The 14,503-nt window shown below is 44.9% G+C and overlaps 1 protein-coding gene across 2 annotated transcripts in view; it reads left to right on the top strand.

The window, feature by feature from the left end:
- The first annotated feature begins 3,041 nt into the window (after positions 1–3,041).
- Positions 3,042–14,503, top strand: part of USP18 (ubiquitin specific peptidase 18) — a 41,734-nt gene continuing 30,272 nt past the window's right edge. For both annotated transcript variants that reach the window (XM_040436997.1, XM_040436990.1), the window contains exon 1: positions 3,042–3,180. The gene's annotated coding sequence lies outside the window, so the exon portion shown is untranslated. The remainder of the gene's footprint in view (positions 3,181–14,503) is intronic.

The raw sequence follows: 14,503 nt of genomic DNA, 5'->3' as shown, positions 1-14,503 counted from the left end.
GACAAGGATACAGGAAGTGATGACACAGGAAGATGAGAAAGTTCAGGTACTTGTCAGAGGACAGGGGAGGGCATCAACGTGGCTGGACAGTGCAATGCACACATCCCATCCCTGTATAAGAAGGTTTTCATACTGACGGTTTTACCACTGGTCCCGATTCAACCCAAGTACCCTCTGATAGAGCGTTCTTCGGTTAAATCCGACATAGGGGGAGACAGGTGACAATCTTTAAAACACACACACATCCTAAGATAAAATGTCCGCATAATAAAATTTCCACAACAATAGGGGCCCACGACCATCACTGAGTGGGACACTGCACCTACAAATTACAATAACCCTGCTGCTATTACACTACCATTTGATCAGCTTCCACCCTCACCTACTGTCTCTCATCCTCCTCCCTTTAGGCCTCTTGCACACGACCGTATGGCTTTTTCAGTATTTTGCGGTCCACAAAAAACGGATCCGCAAACAATAAGGATGACGTCTGTGTGCATTCCGTTTTTTTTGCGGAATGGAACAGCTGGCCCCTGATGGAACAGTACTATCCTTGTCCGTTATGCGGACAATAATAGGACATGTTCTATTTTTGAACGGAATGGAAAAACGGAAATACGGAAACAGAAGGCATACGGAGTACCTTTCATTTTTTTTGCGGATCTATTGAAATGAATGGTTCCGTATACGGAACGCAAAAAACGGAACGGAAACGGAAAAAAAAACGTTTGTGTGCAAGAGGCTTTAGATGGTAAGTTCTCGCAGGCTGGGTCCTCTCTCCTTGTATACCAGTCTCTCATTCATTATCATGTTTTTTGTACTGTTTGTTTTTGTTTCATGTACTTCATTTCTTTTCATACTTACACTGCCTGGAATAAGTCACATTGTGATGGGCAAATATAAATGAGTCACTGATATGAAGAAAAGAAACAAGCCAGCTGCTTCTTCTGTTATTCACCTCCTAGTCCTGGCCCGGCCTTTAGGTGAATACGCTGTATAATGTATTCTTGCTGGGCACTTACTCCTATGGAAACATTTCCAGAAAACACACTTCTGTCAAATTGTTAAAAAAATAATTATTTTGCCATAGCCTTTATTAAAGCTCCCTCAAAAGCTTTCCCAGACTGCTGGGGAGTAAAGCTGCCTAAATAAAGTGTTTAATGAAGGCATATTCATTATCACTAGGGATGAGCGAATCGACTTCGGATGAAACATCTGAAGTCGATTTGCATAAAACTTTGAGTTCGGGAAATGCTTTTTTACAGTAGAAATTGATTTATGAAGTTATTTCATAAATTTCATTAATAACTTTGGCTCATTGGAGCCAATTCATCCTAATACTGTACGGAGCTCCTGCTCCATACAGTATTAGAACGAAGTTTTATGCGAATCGCTCATCCCTAATTATCACCCAACTTTCCCAGAAAGTTTACTTTGTGAAGATCCTGCAGGTTTAAGGCTATGTTCACATATGCATTGAGCTTTCTTTCTTCTGATCCGTCCATTTGGACATTAGTTGCCCTCAGTTTGCTTCAGTTTTTGTCAGTTCCGTCAATTACTTTTGACCAGAGAAAAATTCCTGCCTGCTATACTTTTTCTCCCGTCAAAATTAACTGAAACCTGATGGGACTGACAAAAACTGATGAAAACTGCGCACAACTGATGCTGAAGATAAAACGGATACATTTTATTTTTTTAATTTTTCTATTCTGACAGATCCGAAAAATGGAAAGCTTGACACAAGTGTGAACACTGCCTAAGTTATAAGGTCCAACACCTATTCCACCAATTTAGGCCTCATGCACACGACCGTTGTTGTGTTTCGTTCCTCAAAATGGGGTTCCGTTGTTCCGTGATCCGTTTCCGTTTTTGTTTCCGTGTGTCTTCCTTTATTTTTGGAGGATCACCAGACATAAAGGAAAGTAAAAAAAAGAATAGGACAGGTCATATTTTTTTGACGGACTGGAACCACGGATCACGGACCCGGATGACAAACGGTACATTAGCCGAGTTTTCAACGAACCCATTGAAAGTCAATGGGTCCGCAGAAAATCACGGAAAACGAAACAACGGACACGGAACACAACAACGATCGTGTGCATGAGGTCAGTTTGCTGTCCAGTCAACATTATATACATAAGTAAATCCATGTGAAAATGTGTTCTTTCTTTATTGGCGAGGCTGTCATATCTTCCTCATCTCTACTAATAAAAAGATATAATACAAACCAATACACAAAATACCGTATTTTGCGCCCCATAAGACACACTTTTTGTCCCCCCTAAAGTGGGGACAAAAATGCCCCTGCGTCTCTTATGGGGCGAATACTAATAAAGCGCTTCCATTATGGAGGAACCGGAAGGAACGGGAAGCGGTGAAGGCTGTGTACTCACCGCTCCCTGGTCCTCGGCTCTGCTGTGCAGGGCTGCGCACAGTGTGAGGGTGCTCTGTGACCTCACACTGTGCGCCACTATAAACAGCCGACAGCAGTATGAAGAGGATCGTGATGGTGAGGAGCGGTGGTGTCCAGGAGCAGGAGAGGTAAGTGAGTTTTTTTTATTTTATTTGCACTGGGGGCTGATGGCTGACATATAGGGGTTGATATATGGGGCTGATGGCTGACATATGGGGGCTGATGGCTGACATATGGGGGCTGCTGGCTGACATTGGGGGCTGCTGACTGACATATGGGGGCTGATAGATGGCTGAAGGTTGGGGGGTTGATCTGAGGCATTGGGGGTCTGATCTGAGGTCTGATTGACATTGGGGGTCTGATCGGGGCTGTAAGCTGAGGTCTGATTAACATTGGGGGTCTGATTGCTGGTCTGACCTGAGGTGTAATGGAAAATATTTTTTTCTTATTGTTCTACTCTAAAACCTAGGTGCATCTTATAAAGCGATAAATATGGTAGATAAAAAGTGTCTGGTCTTCAAGGCTGGTGTCATCTGCAGTTTTCCTGCATTCTGCTGCGACTCCGATCACTGAAGCTGCATTTTCATGTTTAGTTTCACTTTCCTGGCTGAGGAGAGAGAAATGAAACTTAAGAGGGAGAGCGAGTTCTGCTGTGAGTGAGTGCACCAGCTCTTGTGTGTGTGTGTGAGCATAACTGCTCCTGCACAGGGTATATAAGGAATATGAGAGCACAGCCTGGTCCTGAGGTTCAGATCATCACCTGCTCTGTAAGTACCACTTGTCTCGTCTGTGTCTGTCTATGGAGATTTGTTTGTGTGTGTATATATATTTACAGTATATTATCCTAAAGCAAGATATTTTTCATTTATTTTATGCAGCTTGTACGTACTGTTACAGATATTACTATTGAGGAGACCCCCCCTTTCTGACAAATTGTCAGTTCTCTAATATACTATGCATATCGCCCACTTCTTTGACAGCAGTGTCCCTGCGTTTATAAGCATATACTTATGTGCGTGTGTGTATATATATCGTATATATATATATATATATATATATATATATATATATTATTATTTCTATATATGTGCATATTTGTAATATATATATATATATATATATATATATATATATATATATATATATATATATATACACACATACATAACTGCACACATATACAGGTGAAACTTGAAAAATTAGAATATCGTGCAAAAGTCCATTTATTTCAGTAATGCAAATTAAAAGGAATTGCATTAATGCAGCTTAAAATTAGAATTTTGTGAAAAGGTTTAATATTCTAGACTCAAAGTGTCACACTCTAGTCAGCTAATTAATCCATACCCCCTGAGCAAAGGGCACCTCAAAATTGTGACTTTGGGGTTTCATAAGCTGTAAGCCATAATCATCCAAATTATAACAAATAAAGGCTGGGAATATCTCGCTTTGCATGTAATGAGTCTATCTCATATATTAGTTTCACCTTTTAAGTTGCATTACTGAAATAAATGAACTTTGCACGATATTCAAATTTTTTGAGTTTCACCTGTATATGTATATAAACACACATAGAAATATATACATATGTGTATAAACAGGAAGCACACGTGTATAAATATACACACACAATTATATACATATAATATACACATATATTTACACATTTATGTATTAACACACAGACACATGTATTAAATTAGACAGATAGATAGATAGATAGATAGATAGATAGATAGATAGATAGATAACAAATGAATACACCGCAGCACTTCCAATAGGCTTGAAAATGGTCCCAGCAAGTGGACCGAAACGTTGCATTGGTGAGTAAAAGGATCCCACTATTTTCACCTATTGGAAGTGCTGCGGTGTATTCATTTTTTATTGATTATCACCTTGGTTAGGTGCAATACCGCTGGCACCCCTTGTTACTGGCTGTTTCATCAGGTGTGCTGCCCTGAACTTTTGTATCTTCATAGATAGATAGATAGATAGATAGATAGATAGATAGATAGATAGATAGACAGATATAAATACACATATTTAGAGAAAACATTCCAGCCTCCTTTACATTTTCCTATTATTCCCTTCTTTAACTTTGGTATGTCCTGCATTCCAGTGCATTCAGCTCATATATACAGTATATAACTGCACTATATAAACACACATGCATAAAACCACACATATAAGGAAATTACACACTACACACACATATAAAAATATATGTATATAAACCCCAAACACGCACACATATATGTATATAAGGCTAGTTTCACACTAGCGGCAGGGAAGTCCAGCAGGCTGTTCCGGCGGGTGAACAGCCTGTCGGATCCGTCCTGTCGCTAGTTCACGTGTGCTCCCGGACTGCCGCTCCGTCCCTATTGACTATAATGCCCCCCCAACCCTCCCCAGTATTATCTTTATCGGTGGCAGTGGCCACAGGGTCCCCTCCCACCCTCTTCATTGGTGGTGCAGTTGCAGCTTCCGATCGGAACTCCAGCACTGTAATCGAGGGGCTCCGATCAGTTACCATGACAGCCAGGATGCTACTGAAGCCTTGGCTGCCATGGTAAGCTCCCTGCTGCTGTGTGCACAAAGCACAGGGCAGCAGGGACAGTGTGAAATCCTATTCACCCTAATAGATCTCTATTAGAGTGAATAGGACAAGGGATTAAAAGATCCCAGGTTCTTGCCCCCTAAGAGGGCTTATAGTTATTAAATAAAAAGTTAAAGTTAAAAAAAAGGTTTGAAAAAACACCAGAATATTAAGTTTAAATCACCCACCTTTCCCAATTTTACATGTAAAATATATAAACAATAAAAAATAAACATATTACATATCGCCACGTTCGAAAAAGTCCAAACTAATAAAATATAAAAAAATATCTCCTATGCAGTGAATACCGGAACAGATTTTTTTTTTATAAAAAACACGAGATTTGCCATTTTTTGTCACCTTGTCCCCCTCAAAAAAATAGGATAGGACTGTTCTATTATGGGTCGGACGTTCCAAAAAATGCGGATTGCACATGGCTTTTTTGGTGTTTTATTTTTTTCGCGTGGTATCAAATAGTATCGAGTATTGCAATACTTTTTTATGGTACCAAAATCAAATCAAAATGTTGGTATCGTGACAACCCTAGCTGGAGGGTGCGTGAGGGAGGATCCATAGAGCAAGCACAATGATCGAGGGGGTCCCACAGATGCTCAGTTAGGATAAAGTCTGGAGAATTAGAGGGTCAGGGTAGTACTCAAAAATCTTGGTCATGCTCTTCCAACCAATGTCAGGCATTTTTAGCCGTGTGACATGTTGCATTGTCTTGCTGGAAGATCCTATCCTCCCCAGGGAAGACAATCAGCATGTATAGATGTACATGATCTGCAAGGATGGAGTCATACCCAAATCAGATGAGAGTGGTTTCCACATGGATGAGTGGTCCAGGGAATGCCACAAAAGCATTCCCCAGACCATAAAGTGCCATTACCAGCTTGTGTTCCTCCAGCAGTGGTTGCAGGGTGTTTGTTCTCTGATGTTTCTCATCTGACATCCCAACGTCCATCCTTTCCATGAAGAAGAAAATGTGACTCATCGGAGAAGACAACCCTTTGCCAATCAGCAGAGGTCCAATTCTGATACTGCAGCGAAAATTTAAGCCTTTTCTGCCAATGCAACCTCGTAGCAAAGGTGCAGTGACCATCCGTCTGCTTCAGAGCCCCATACACAGAAGGGTTTGCTGAACTGTTGTATTAGACACATGTCTGGTAGCCGCTGGTTCATTTTGGCATAAAGCTGCTCCACTGTAGAGTGTCGGTCTGCCCTCTCGCATCAGTGGCACGTGATGCTCCGCAGTTTCCATGTCACTTATTCACAATGGTGCAATTTGACCACTCACGATACATTTTCACCACAGCCGCACATGAAGAGATCATGAACTGCGCAGTTTCAGAAATACCGCCACCCTTGGGAAGAAAGCCAATAATCATCCCTTTTTGCAACTCTGATAAATCTTTTACCTATGACAGCAACGAGGGATATGTGTGCAGACAGCCTATCTCACCCCTTATATACCCACCAAGCCGGCTCACCACATGTGACTTCCTTCATGAGCTACACACTGACAAAAGTAGAAAGTGGTCATAATAATGGGACTGGATTGTGTATGTCGCTTGTTAAATGAATTGAATGCTAGAGCTGCAGTAATGAAATGACTCAGACAAACAACTAGCAGACAGAAAAAGGAATATGACTGTATAAGGACTTATGCACACAGCCGTAGCCATTTTTGCGCTACGCAAATTGCGTATATGCAAAATCCTGCCCCATGTTAGAACTGCCTATTCTTGTCTGAAAAACGGACAAGAATAGGACAAGTTCTTTTTTTTTTGCAGGGCCGCGAAATGGTGTGCTGTCCATTTTGTTTGTGGCCCCATTGAAATGAATGGGTCCGCATCCAATCTGCAAAAAATGAAGATCGGATGTGGACCAAAACTACAATCATATGCATGAGCCCTAACACTGAAGATTTAAAGAGCACCTGTCACCTCTTCTGACAGGTCTGTATTAGTAATGTAGTTCCATAGAGCAGGGATACTTTGACATTTGGACATTTGAGCACATTTGTCTATATCCCCTATGCAAAGTTAAAACGTCTTACTTTATTTCTCTTGAAAGGGTTAACTTATACTGTTTATTACTGTGTTACTGCATTTTATATATATGTTGTGATATATATTCTGTTCATTATCAATGTATTTACATGGCTCTGTGGAAAGGGTTAATGAATGCTGAGAGACTGTTACGACTTTGTTTGAGAAGCAGGTAATTTTCCACAGCTGCCATAGGGTTTAAAGAAGACCATGTTTTGGAGGGAAAACCCAGACTTGTTTACCACCATGTTTTAGAGGGAAAAACACAGACTTGTTTACCACAAAAAGCAGACAACCTGACTGTCACATTTCGGTGTGGGAGGGAAACACACACTGAATGTAGGAGGGAAAGGGGTGAGGGGAAAAGGCCTGGAAACTAGGGAAAGGAGCTGGTCACCTCCTAGAGAAACCCTAATCAAAGTCCTGACTGACTGCAAGTATGAACTGACCCCAGAGGTAGGTGAGTTCATACACAGGAACCTAAAGTCCTAATTCACCCTGTAGCACCCTGGTACTAATGTCAGGACAAGAGACAAATGGTAGGACGAACAGGAGTCTCCCTCAGGCCTAAACACAAATCAGAGGGAAAGGAGCAACACAAGATAACCCGAACAATAAACAAAAATAAAAGAATACACTTAACCTCAAATGACTAAGGAAGCTCAGGAACTCCGCCAAAATCCACACACTAGCAATCCAAAACCAGACTGAAGCTATAAACCGCACAGCATAGTGGGAAAAGCCACAATAAACAGGGAAGGATAAATGACCACCTAAGCAACACCTGAAGCAAGGGGTGTGTCCATACCAGAAACAACACAAACACAAATGAATCCACAAGGAATCTGTCAGATCAAACCACGTGTTGCCAGTCTCACTGATCTCCTGGCACCTGTCACAAGAACGTCCGTGAAACTGACCTTTATAAATGTCTGGTTTTAGCCATGTTGTTATGTCTGGAAACTTGTTTTTGTCTGCAAAAACTGCTCTGTCATTGCCTTTGAGTATCATTGAAGCTCTAATGTAAGTCTATACCAGACGGGAGTTGAAACAATGTATTTGTTTGTGCTGAGTTTCTCAACTCCACCTCTCCCACTAGAAGGTTCTAGTCTAGCTAGAAACTGTATATAAGGAGAGCAGTCAGAGCCCCTAGTGTTGTGCAGTTAGGGACCAGTGCTTGGAGGGGAGACTCATGGCAGTCTGCATGAGTGACCAGAAGAAGACACTGAGATGGGGACGCTGAGCCACAGACCATGGGTCACTAGCCCTGTGACCAAGGAGCCACCTGGACTACTAAGCTACAGACCGTGGGCCCTTGACTAGGATGCCAGCCTCCTAAGAGAGGGACAGTTAGCTCAGGCCTTTCGTCAGCATCAAACCCTTTTTCTGCCAGGGAGGAGACTCTGCCAGACTACTGAGTGACCAGAAGAAGACTGGGATATGCTGCCACAGACCCTGGATTCCCAGCCTTGGACCAGGGTACCCGCCTTCTGAAGAGAAAGAGGGACAGCTAGCCCAGGCCTTTCCTCATCATCAGACCCTTCTTCTGCCAGGGAGGAGACTGGAGAAGCCAGCCCAATGCCTCTCCTGTATTGTTTTGTACCTGAATTTCTACAATAAAGAAGCACCCTGGTTTACTGCAGACCCCAACTCTCTGGACTTATTTCCCATTGGGGTACACCACGCCTTACCATCCCTTCCGGAGAACAGCAACACGTGGTGACACCTCAACGCTGTCTGGGGGGAACAAGGTTAGCGTTGGGGCCACTCCAAATGCGTCCACTGCAGTAACTGCTTGCATTCCTCATGTATGCTTGAGCATCTATTTTTATGACAATATGTTGTCTTTATGTTCCTCAATTATTTCTACTAGACGTTTATTAATGAATCTGCAACTGGGTTACCAGTTGGGTATGTGTCCCTGCACAGTCTCATACTGGCAGCACTGGCTGGTAACACCCAGATGCAAATCTATTTATATATTTCTACTAGCATTAAGTCAGGAACTTAACAACAAAGTGTTATATGAAAAGACGCTCCTGAATTGTTATTACATGACGAATGCAATTATTTAGTGAAACAGAAAGATATCTAAAAGGTCCTTTTTAAATACCTTTCAACATCAATAGGAAAGCTGAGTGACCACACTAAAATCATAAATCTCCTGTTGTCCAAATCAATCAAGTTGTTATTTTTCTGGGGAAATCGGGTGACAATCTATATGGCCACCAACATAACTTCCACGGTAGTCAGGAGTTGTCAGCTAGCTTTCCAAATCTGCCGAATGACAAAATTCTGAATTTAGATATAACTAGACAAACTGAAGAGGACAAACAGGCAGCTAGTACATAGAACATCAACAAAAATTCCCTAACAAATCACTCCCTTTATCTGCAGAAGCCAGCTAGGAAATCCAGGGGAAGTCTGCTTTATAGAAGTTATATTACTGTACATAGGAGGCACTGTTATAGTAGTTATATTATTATACTTAGGGCAGTATTGTAGTAGCTACACTCTTGTACATAGGAGGCAGTATTATAGTAGTTATATTCTTTGCCAATTTTCTTTTTATTGTCACAAGTGTTCAAAGTAAACAGCAATCAACAATAGTATTCATATCAGACATGGCTAGGTGCGGTACATCCCAGAAGAATTCGGGTATTAGAGATAGGACATCACAAGATCAAAAATTCTCTATCATCTAGACCAGTGGTCGGCAAGCCGCCGCTCGCGAGCCACATGCGGCTCTTTACACACTTTAATGCGGCTCTTCTGCAGGGCTCCAGATGCCATTAGCGACTGGACCCGCCGCCGCAGCTCTGCTCAATACAGCGGCGGGCACAGGAGATGATCGTTCTCAGCAGCGCAGGAGGAGTCTCTCCCTCCCCCCTGTGCTGCTGCTGCCCCCGCCGCTGCCAATAAGAAGAGACAGGAGGAGGAGGGGAGGGGCTGTGGCCACTGCGCCACCAATGAAGAAAACTGACCTGTTAATACAAATACAGGAGGCGGGTGCCGGAATCAAATAGCCGGCACCCGACCTCTGTGACAGGGAGCTGCGATCCGCTGCAGTTGAGTTAACCCTTCAGGTGCGGTACCTGAGGGGTTAACTGCCGCTGATCGCAGCTCCCTGTCACAAAGGTCGGGTGCCGGCTATTTGATTCCGGCACCCGCCTCCTGTATTTGTATAAGAAACGTTGGTGGCACAGTGCCCCCCCCCCCCCCCAGTATAATAAACGTTGGTGGCACAGTGCCCCCCCCCCAGTATAATAAACGTTGGTGGCACAGTGCGCCACCCCTCCCCCCCAGTATAATAAACGTTGGTGGCACAGTGCGCCACCCCTCCCCCCCAGTATAATAAACGTTGGTGGCACAGTGCGCCACCCCCCCCCCCCAGTATAATAAACGTTGGTGGCACAGTGCGCCCCCCCCCCCAGTATAATAAACGTTGGTGGCACAGTGGGAAGTGCCAATGAGGGTTAAAAATAATAAAAGAAAATTAACTCACCTCCTCCAGTTGATCAGGTAGCTACCGGTCTCCTGTTCTTACTTCTTTCTAGTTTCTTCAGGACCTGTGGTGACGTCACTGAGCTCATCACATGGCCCATTACCATGGTGATGGATCATGTGATGAGCACAGTGATGTCACCACAGGTCCTGCGTCCTGAAGAAACTAGAAAGAAGTAAGAACAGGAGACGATCAATTGGAGGAGGTGAGTTAATTATTTTTTTATTTTTTAACCCTCATTGGCACTGCCCACTGCGCCACCAATGTTTATTATATTGAGGGGGGGCGCACTGCGCCACCAATGTTTATTATATTGGGGTGATGGGGGGGCGCACTGCGCCACCAATGTTTATTATATTGAGGGGGGGCGCACTGCGCCACCAATGTTTATTATATTGGGGTGATGGGGGGGCGCACTGCGCCACCAATGTTTATTATATTGAGGGGGGGCGCACTGCGCCACCAATGTTTATTATATTGGGGTGATGGGGGGCGCACTGCGCCACCAATGTTTATTATATTGAGGGGGGCGCACTGCACCACCACTGTTTATTATATTGGGGTGATGGGGGGGGCGCACTGCGCCACCAATGTTTATTATATTGAGGGGGGCGCACTGCACCACCAATGTTTATTATATTGGGGTGATGGGGGGGCGCACTGCGCCACCAATGTTTATTATATTGAGGGGGGCGCACTGCACCACCAATGTTTATTATATTGACCTTGTACTAAGCATTCTGTATTCAGAATGCTATTATTTTCCCTTATAACCATGTTATAAGGGAAAATAATACAGTGAATAGACTTTCATCCTAGGAACCATGCGTGAAAATCGCACTTGCTTGCGATTTTCACACAGCCCCATTAACTTCTATGGGGCCTGCGTTGTGCGAAAAACGCACAACAGAGCATGCTGCGATTTTCACGCAACGCACAAGTGATGTGTGAAAATCACCGCTCATGTGCACAGCCCCATAGAAGTGAATGGGTCCGGATTTAGTGCGGGTGCATTCCAGTATTTTGAATGCCGGATCCAGCACTAATACATTCCTATAGGGAAAAATGACGGAGCCGGCATTCAGGCAAATCTTCATTTTTTTTCGCCGGAGATAAAACCGTAGCATGCTACGGTTTTATCTTTTGCCTGATCAGTCAAAATGACTGAACTGAAGACATCCTGATGCATCCTGAACGGATTACTCTCCATTCAGAATGCATGGGGATAAAACTGATCAGTTATTTTCCGGTATAGAGCCCCTGTGACGGAACTCAGTGCCGGAAATGAAAAACGCTAATGTGAAAGTACTTTAAAATATTAAGTTTAAATCCCCCCTTTCCCAATTTTACATATAAAATATATAAACAATAAATAAATAAACATATTACATAGCCTTTTTAGTCACCTTGTCACCCCAAAAAATAGCATAGGACTGTTCTATTATGGGCCGAATGTTTCCTAAAATGCGAAATGCACGCAGCTTTTTTTGTTGTTTTTTTTTTTTTGCACGGTATTGAGTATCACAATACTTTTTTATGGTGACGAAAGCGAATCAAAATTTTGGTTTCAAAACAACCCTACGCCGATCTGATCGGCGTAGCGTTGTCACGATACCAAAATTTTGATTCAGTTTCGATTTGGCGACTAAAAATTTGATTTGGCTCCTAAATTTTTCAGTTCAGGAGCCAATGGCTACTTGGAATTTTTTTTTAGTCTGGAGCACTGTTCTGTGTGCCGGGCGCCCGCTCCCCTCCCTCCTCTCGGGGGCTGCAGCCTGCGGCTGTCCTGCCTACATGTGTGCCGTGCGGCGCTCAGGCCAAAGGAGGCGTCACTGACTGTCAGTGGGGCCGCGGCGGAGGGAGGCGAGGAGGCGGAGCTGCTCTGTCTGCTATGACCTGTAAAAGCTGCCCCTCCAGGCTGGCAGCAGAAGAACACAGTCACAGAGTAACACTGAGGCACGACTTGTTGGAACTTGGCCGACCCTGCTGGACTCTAGTCTGGACTCTGGAGAAGACACCTTAAGGCAGAGCCAGCTGAGATTGGAGCCAGGACCAGACCGACCCCACTCCAGCCGGACCCCAGTGATATATCAGGTACCGACTTCAACATTGTCCCTCATCATGTCACCCCCCCGATGGTGCAGACTCCAACATTGTCCCCCATTAGGGAGCATAATGGATGGGGGCTGACGGCTGTCATGGGGGGCATGATGGCTGACATGGGAGTAATGATGGATGGGTGCTGACGGCTGACATGGGCATGATGGATGGGGTGCTGACGGCTGACATGGGCATGATGGATGGGGTGCTGACATGGGGGGCTGACGGCTGACATAAGGTCATGATGGCTGACATGGGGGGCATGATGGATGGGGGCTGACGGCTGACATGGACATGATGGATGGAGTGCTGACATGGGGGGCTGATGGCTGACGGCTGACATGGGGTGCTGACGGCTGACATAGGGGCATGACGGCTGACATGGGGGGCATGATGGATGGGGGCTGACAGCTGACATGGGCATGATGGATGGGGTGCTGACGGCTGACATGGGGGGCATGATGGCTGACATGGGGGGCTGATGGCTAACATGGGGGGTAATGATGGATGGGGGCTGACATGGGCATGATGGGGTGCTGATGGCTGACATGGGCATGATAGATGGGGTGCTGACGGCTGACATGGGCATGATGGATGGGGTGCTGACATGGGGTGCTGACGGCTGACATAAGGTCATGATGGCTGACATGGGGGGCATGATGGATGGGGGCTGACTGCTGACATGGACATGATGGATGGAGTGCTGACATGGGGGGCTGATGGCTGACGGCTGACATGGGGTGCTGACGGCTGACATAGGGGCATGACGGCTGACATAGGGGCATGACGGCTGACATAGGGGCATGACGGCTGACATGGGGGGCATGATGGATGGGGGCTGACAGCTGACATGGGCATGATGGATGGGGTGCTGACGGCTGACATGGGGGGCATGATGGCTGACATGGGGGGCATGATGGCTGACATGGGGGGCTGATGGCTGACATGGGGGGTAATGATGGATGGGGCTGACATGGGCATGATGGGGTGCTGACGGCTGACATGGGCATGATGGATGGGGTGCTGACGGCTGACATGGGCATGATGGATGGGGTGCTGACGGCTGACATGGGCATGATGGATGGGGTGCTGACATGGGGGGCTGACGGCTGACATAGGGGCATGACGGCTGACATGGGGGCATGATGGATGGGGGCTGACGGCTGACATGGGCATGATGGATGGGGTGCTGACTGCTGATATAGGGGGCTGATCTGAGGTATGATTAACATTGGGGGTCTGATTGCTGGTCTGACCTGAGGTATAATGGAAAATATTGTTTCTGATTATACTCCTCTAAAACCTATGTGCATCTTATATGGCGAAAAGTACAGTCCTCAAACCAGATCGAAGATATCAGGACCACACCGAGGAGAAGCCAGCTGCTGCAGACAGAACCAGGACCAGGTGAGCTGCAGGCGGGGCGGGGGGAGAAGGGGGTCACCGAGATGTAGCTTCGCTTGTGTTGCCAAAAAATCCTTGCACAGGCTCTGGTCACGTCCACGTGACAGGGCCGGTGCAAAGAGTCCCACAGTACCCGACCTATGTGGATACTTGCATGCACAATATTCTCAATAAAAACTTATTGAAACTAAAAACAGTGTACCATCCTATGTATTTTCGGTTTTAAAAATGTGGCTCTCAAAATAAATTTCAATCGTGGTTTTGGCGAGATTTGGCTCAGTTGAAAAAAAAGGTTGCCCACCACTGATCTAGACAATGCAAGTCCCTTAATCAGTATGAGGGAAGCAAGTATATCCTTAGTTATGTCGCCATGTTTTGAGTTACATCAATAGAATCAAATAGGAACATTCACATACTCATAACAGACAGGGTTAGAC

This window comes from Bufo bufo, chromosome 1 (genome assembly GCF_905171765.1).
Source record: "Bufo bufo chromosome 1, aBufBuf1.1, whole genome shotgun sequence".
NCBI lineage: Eukaryota > Metazoa > Chordata > Amphibia > Anura > Bufonidae > Bufo > Bufo bufo.
Note: the sequence above shows the minus strand (reverse complement) of the source record. Positions and strands in the feature narration are given on the sequence as shown.